At 38.5% G+C, this 7,253-nt stretch overlaps 1 protein-coding gene across 1 annotated transcript in view; it reads right to left on the minus strand.

Moving 5' to 3' along the window:
• Window positions 1-7,253, minus strand: part of LOC118735173 (neuroligin-2) — a 252,026-nt gene that overhangs the window by 2,552 nt on the left and 242,221 nt on the right. The window lies entirely within an intron of this gene.

Here is a 7,253-nt window from a genome sequence, read left to right on the forward strand (position 1 = left end):
TTTTTTTTTGTTTTGCATAGTAGGATGGGTATTGAATGGTAAAATAGAAATTTTTTTAATTTTTCACATATGTACATACACTGCCGGAACAAAGTATTGGCACAGCAAATTTTTCACAATATATGCAACAATTTTCATTCTAATATTTTTCCGATTTTTAAAAATTTTTTTGGATATGCAGATTGTAACCTAATCAATTATAATAAAGTGCAAGTTTTAAGTAGCTAGGAATTACCGTTGCTTTTTGGCAATCTTTTTTCACGCAGTCTCTTCCATACAAAATTTTTTTCGAAAATACTTTATATGGAAAAAATGCAAAACACCTTCAACCAAAAAATTCCCAAAAATCAGCGCGATTTTTGACTATCTCCGAACTTGCATTTTTTTTTACTAGAATTTAACGAGCTGAAAAACTGCATACTCAAAAAAATTCGAAAAAATCTGGTTAAAAAGTTGAAAATTTTGATGAAAATTTGCTGAATTTTCGCGAGTTCTGCACAAAGTTTAGGAATTGTATTTTTATGTTTTTTGTAGTTGAATAAACCATGTTTTTATACAAAATTGGCGGAAAAATATTAGAATAAAAATTGTTGCATATATTTACGCCTTTTGTCCTTTATTTCTTAAACTGTCCTTTAAATCGGCTCTGCATTTTTCAGAGTTGATAAATTTTTAAACGCAGAATATGAAAAGTAAAAATGTCCCTTATAAAATATAATGAAAACCTTCGCCAGTTTGTTTCGCACCCCACTTAAGGGTTTCTGTTTAATCGGTAATCTTTATACAATCTATAAAGCACAGGAAAAGTTGTGCCCAGGATCGTGTTGTACGCAGAGTTTCCAGTTCCACTGAAAGAGAACAATAAACCCCCTTCTGCACAGTGATTCAAAACTGGCATTTAGTGTTCGTAATTCACTGGAGCCTTCATTTTTTCACTTAATATGATTAATTTTTATTTTTTATGAAAGCTTACAATATTTGCAAGAGACCAGTTGAGCTTGATTTCTGAACATTTATTTGATAATGTTAAATTTTTTAGTGCAAAATTCAGATAAAGTAGCAATTTTGAAGAAAATGTATTCTCCTGTTCCAGTTAATAAATGTTACATAAAAAAAGACTAGTTCAAAACAATTGTATGTTTCTCCCAAACCAAAAAAAAATACATACAAAAAAATTTGAAAATGTTATAAAAAAATGTTCACCAAAATAAATATTTTTTTGGTTTTTAGTAAAAATTGGTGGAAAATGAAGGCTCCAGTGGATTATGAACATTGAATTCCAATTTTGTACCACTGTGTGCTGGCTTCGGCGTGCAGTATGAATTATGATAAACGCATTTTGGTAGCAAAGGATGGCGAAGTCCTTGGAAAGGATTTGGTTTAATTTTTCGCTACAGCAGGGGAACTTGTACAGTTAAATAATATAGGTAAGGTACTTTTATCATACAAGTTGTATGTACGTATTCCCAAATCATTTTGAAAAAAAGTCCTTTATTTTACGTTGGTTAATATGGTCACCGTACATATATTGTGAAAAATTTGCTGTGCCAATACTTTGTTCCGGCAGTGTATGTACAGTTCCGAAAAAAAGTATTGGCACAGAGAATTTTTCGTACTGTATGCAAAGTTTTTTACTCTAATTTCTTTTCGCATTTTTTTTTAAATATACAATGTACATTGAAGAAGCATGCAAACATATATATGTATGTATGTACATTAGACCGCCGCTGTGGTGTAGTGGTAAGCAGTGCGCGCTTCCACTCCACAATGCCTGGGTTCAAACCCTGGTCAAAGCAACATCGCAAAAATATAGAAAAAAGGTTTTTTCTTAACAGCGGTCGTCCCTCGGCAGGCAATGGCAAACCTCCGAGTGTATTTCCGCCATGAAAAACAGCTTCTCATAAAATACAATCGCCGTTCGGAGTCGGCGTAAAACTGTAGGTCCCTCCGCTTTGTGTGACAACATCAAGGCGCACGCCACAAATCGGAGGAGAAGCTCGGCCAAACACTAACATATGTGTAAGCGCCAATCTATTATTATTATGTACATTAGACTGCATCACCCCCCATACAAAAAAAATCGGTACTGTGTTTCCATTGGAATTATAAAATCTATTAAAATTTAAAACTTTCACCTAAATATTTCGGAAAAATATTAAGATTTACGGGAGCTGGACCGATTTGGATATACCTCCAAAAATTGAGTTTTTTAAGAATCAAAAAAGTTTCTCAAAGATTTTTTTCAACAAAATCCCCTCACATGACGGTTTAAGCTTAAATAATTTGTTATTGTTGTTGTTGTAGGCTAGTCGATCGATTACTTTCGTGTGCAAGAAAACCACTTTTTTCTTCACGTTTTGCCCAACGTTTCGCTAATCACCTTAGCATCTTCAGGGGCGCATCTTTATTTACATAGACATCAACAATAAACAAAGAACAATGTTATCGACAAATATTGATATACGTATGTACATAATTACAAAAATTAGGTTAAATATTTGAAAAACAACAAACGAAGATACAAACACAAAGGGACAATCACAGGTTTTTTGATTTTAACTGTGGCACTTACTCATAGTTAAGATTTAATTTACACTGGACATTTGGAAATATTTTGAAAAATTGAAAAACACCAAAAACATTGAAACGTATTGAACAGTGAACATTAAACATTAACTTATTAAAAATATTGATACCATCGCTGTGTGGTACTCTCGTCATACTAAATGTTTATTACAAGCATAGCATATAAGCAGCCGCTGCTGCTGTTTTTTAACTTTTTTCAAAGGTTGGTGTAAGAAAAACTTGTGAGGTATCATTGGAAAGGTATTTTGTCACCCTTTTTATTTCTTTGCTAATAAACTCTTTCAAAGGATGAAAGAGAAAGGTAGGATGATCGAACGTCATTCCAAGTTGAATTAAGATGTGTTGGTATTTGAAAAAAAGTTGGGATGTGAATGAGTTTCTTTTTTTTTGTACAGAAATAAAAAGAGTGGGAAAATACATTTTTACTGAGACCCCACAAGTCTAAATCAGAATAGTTTTGGCCCAGTAGTTATTCAAGTTTTTCGTAAATCAATCCTTGAAAAAGGTTAAAAAAGAGCACCAAAAATCACATTATTACGATTCCGTTGAGAAGATTTTTAGATATTTTTATGCAGCTTTTTTAAGCTTAATCTGTTTTGCCATCCGAGGGCTTTTTTTCAAAAAGTTCTTTAAGAAACTATTTTTATTCATAAAAAATTCTCTTTTTTAAATAGGTCCAGCTAACATAAATCTTAATATTTTTCTGAAATATTTTGGTGGACGTCTTCAAATATAATACATTTTATAATCCCGGCGGAAAAAACGGCACCCTGAAATTGTGCATATGGAAACTGTGCATACGAAATAATGCATATGAAAAAAAACCGAAATAATGCATATAAATATGCACAGTTTCGGTTGAAAACCGCAATAATGCATATTAGAAAAACCGAAATTAGGCATATGCACACTTTCGTCTGAAAACCGAAATAATGCATATGAGAAAATCGAAGTAATGCATACATGCACATTTTCGGTTCAAAATCGAAATAATGCATATGAAAAAACCGAAGTAATGAATATATGCACAGTTTCGACTCAAAACCGAAATAATGCTTATGACAAAAATCTAACTAGTGCACACATGAAAACGAACTTCTTTCTGCGTAGGCGCTTAGGGATTATAACCCTTACTAAGTATAATTTTCTTTTCTGTGTTGCCGGAAAAGGGGGGGGGCGGAAGTATTTTTGCGCAGAACTTCTTTTTGCGTAGGCTAGGGATTATAATCCTCACTAAGTAGAGTTCTGAAGGCGCAAGAATTTTTGTGCAGAACTTCTTTCTGCGTTCCGTTTCGTTAGAAAACCGAAATAATGCATATGAGCCATTCTTTTTAAGTCGGACGGATTTCGTAAAAAAAATATGTTGTGTCTCCGATTCGCTTGAACTTTTTTCTGGGGGTTCTATACATGCATAGATGCACAGTTTCAGTTGAAACCGAAATAATCTCTACATTAATGCACAGTCTCCATATGCGCAATTGCGGTTCCTGCATACATATATCCATCAGTAGGTAAATCAACGAAGCCCGCTTGTTTCATTGTACATATGGTATATCCATATGAACATATATATGTACATAGGTACACGAAGCAGGATTGCTTCATTCATATACAAGGTTGCCACTTACTTCTTTTTTGTATACCAAAAAGAGCACCAAAACGTAAAAAGTTTACCAAAATATGTTTTATCTCTATATTTCATTGTTTAAATATTTTCCAAATACACATTGATAATATTTTTAATAAGCCAATTTTTTGAGTTTTTGTGGGCTATTTTATAATGCTGGAACATAACTTTATCAAGATAAATTCTCTGTAGTAATACTTTCAGAGCTGGAGCGTCGGTGTGAAGTCGAACGACATCACCGCTGCACTATGTCCATGTCGTTGTAAAGCTCATACAGCTCATCGTTCCATCGTCTGCGGTACTCGCAGTCGCCAACGCGTAAAGGCCCGTAAATCGTCCGCAAAATCTCTCCCTCGAATACTCCAAGAGCCGCCTCATCGGATGTTGTCATTGTCCATGCTTCTGCGCCATATACCGGCACGGGCATGATGAGTGACTTATGGAGTGTGGTTTTCGTACGTCGAGAGAGGACTTTACTCCTGAATTGCCTACTCAGTTCCAAAGTAGCACTTGTTGGCAAGAGTGATTCTGCGTTGGATTTCCATGCTGACATTATTATCGGTGTTAATGCTGGTTCCCAAGTAAACGAAATTTTCTACTTTCTCGAAATTATAACTGTCAACAGTGACGTGGGTGCCAAGGTGCGAATGTGCTGACTGTTTGTTTGTTAACAGGAGATTCTTCGTCTTGTCCTCGTTTACCACCAGACCCATTCGCTTTGCTTCCTTATCCAACTTGGAAAAGGCAGAACAGATTTCGCGGTTTTTTTTTACCGATGATGTCGATTCCACCGGCATAAGCCCGCAATTGCACGCTCTTGTAGTAAATTGTTCCTGAGCGGTTAAGTTCTGTAGTTCTTATTATCTTCTCCAACATCACATTAAAGAAGTCAGGCGAAAGGAAGTCGTCCTGTCTGAAGCCCCGTTCGGTGGCGAACGGCTCGGAGAGGTCTTTCCCAATTCTGGCCGAGCTGGTAGTATTGCTCAACGTCCTTTTAAACAGCCGTATCAGTTTGGCGGGGATGCCAAATTCAGACATAACGGCGTATAGGCAACTACTTTTAGTGCTGTCGAAAGCGGCTTTAAAGTCGACAAATAGGTGGTGAGTAACGATTTGTTTCTCGCGGGTCTTTTCCAAGATTTGGCGTATTGTGAATACCTGGTCTATGGTGGATTTTCCAGGCCTAAAGCCACACTGATAAGGCCCAATCAGTTCATTGACGGTGGGCTTCAGTCTTTCACACAATACGCTCGATAAGACCTTGTAACCTATGCTCAGAAGGCTGATCTCGCGGTAGTTGGCCCGAATGGCGGGGTCGCCTTTCTTGTGGATTGGGCAGAGCACATTTAAATTCCAGTCGTCAGGTATGCGTTCATCTGACCATATTCTGCATAAGAGTTGATGCATGCACCTTATCAATCGCCACCGTAATTGAATAGCTCAGCTGACTGGCTGTCAGCTCCAGCAGCTTTGTTGTATTTCAGAAGCGTTATTGCCATTCGTACCTCGTCATGGTCAGGCGGAGGAACATCGGCTCCGTCAGCATCGACTGAGGGCTCGGGTTCTTCTTCTCCACAACTTTCCGTGCTGCTACCATTCAGTAGCGTGGAAAAGTGTTCCCTCCATAATTTATGTACGTTCTGGACATCTGTAACTAGGTCGCCATCGTTGTTCTTACAGAAGTACGCCATGGTCTTGAAACCTTCCGTAAGTAGCCTAACTCTCTGGTAAAATTTTCGGGCATTCTTCCTGTCGGCCAGCATTTCAAGCTCTTCGCACTCACGTACTTCGGCCTCTCTCTTCTTATTGCGGCAAATACTCTCGCTTCCCTTTTCAGATCCCCATAGCGGTCGCAAATAGCGCGCGTTGCGCCCGATCGCAGCGTGACCTGTAAGCGGCATTTTTTTTCTCTGCAGCTTCCTGACACTCCTCATCGTACCAGTTGTTCTTTCGGGCTCGCTGAAATCCGACTATATCTTCGGCGGCGGTACTTAATGAGCAGGAAATGTAGTTCCACTGCTCGCATATTTCGGCTTGTTGAAGAGTGCTCTCTGAGAGCAGGTGTGAGAGTCGAGTAGCGAATGCATTGGCTGTCCGTTGTGATTGCAGCTTTTCGACGTTAAGCTTTCCTTGCATATTTGGGCGCACATTTTTTGACTGTAATAAGATAGTGGTCCGAGTCAATGTTTGGGCCTCGGAGGGTACGTAGGTCCAAAACACTGGTAGCATGCCTTCAGTCTATCACAACATGGCCGATTTGGTTTCTTGTTTTTCGATCCGGAGACAGCCACGTAGCTTGATGAATCTTTTTATGCTTGAACCTAGTACTGCATACTTCCATGTTTCGGGCCCCGGCGAAATCGATCAGCCTCAGTCCGTTGTCGGACGTTTCGTCGTGGAGGCTGAATTTTCCGACGGTGGTTCCAAAGATCCCTTCCTTGCCCACCCTGGCATTGAAGTCGCCAAGCACGATTTTGATATCGTGGCGTGGGCAGCGCTCGTACGTGCACTCCAAGCGCTCATAGAAGAGATCCTTGGATAACTCAGCCTTCTCTTGCGTCGGGGCATGGACGCAGATGAGCGAGATGTTGAATAATCTCGCTTTGATGCGGATTATGGCTAGACTCTCGTCCACCGGGGTGAACGACAGTACTCGGCGACGGAATGGCTGACTTCCAAAACCTCAATTGCATTGCATACGTACAAAATTGAATGTTCCATAACGCCGAACTACAAAATGCTGATGATGTATACTTTTGCAAAACGCATCCGAAAATTTATCGAAACGCATCGCTAGCGCAATCAGCGCATCAGAAACAAAGTTGGTGCTTCGTTTGTTATTGGTTACCATTGGTGTTTTAAAAATGGAAAATTCAGAGAAATGCTTCATTGCTATATTGAGTATTTAAAATATGCAATGTATATGGTTGCAATGTGTCGCAACTCTGCATATACACACAGTTTGCATACCACAGTATAACAGTTTCCAAACGTATGAGGTGGGTTTTGTCAAAGGCTGAGGTGAACTCAGCCGATCCAG

This window comes from Rhagoletis pomonella, unplaced genomic scaffold (genome assembly GCF_013731165.1).
Source record: "Rhagoletis pomonella isolate Grant_MI unplaced genomic scaffold, Rhpom_1.0 Rhpom_scaffold_00003, whole genome shotgun sequence".
NCBI classification, from domain to species: Eukaryota; Metazoa; Arthropoda; class Insecta; order Diptera; family Tephritidae; genus Rhagoletis; species Rhagoletis pomonella.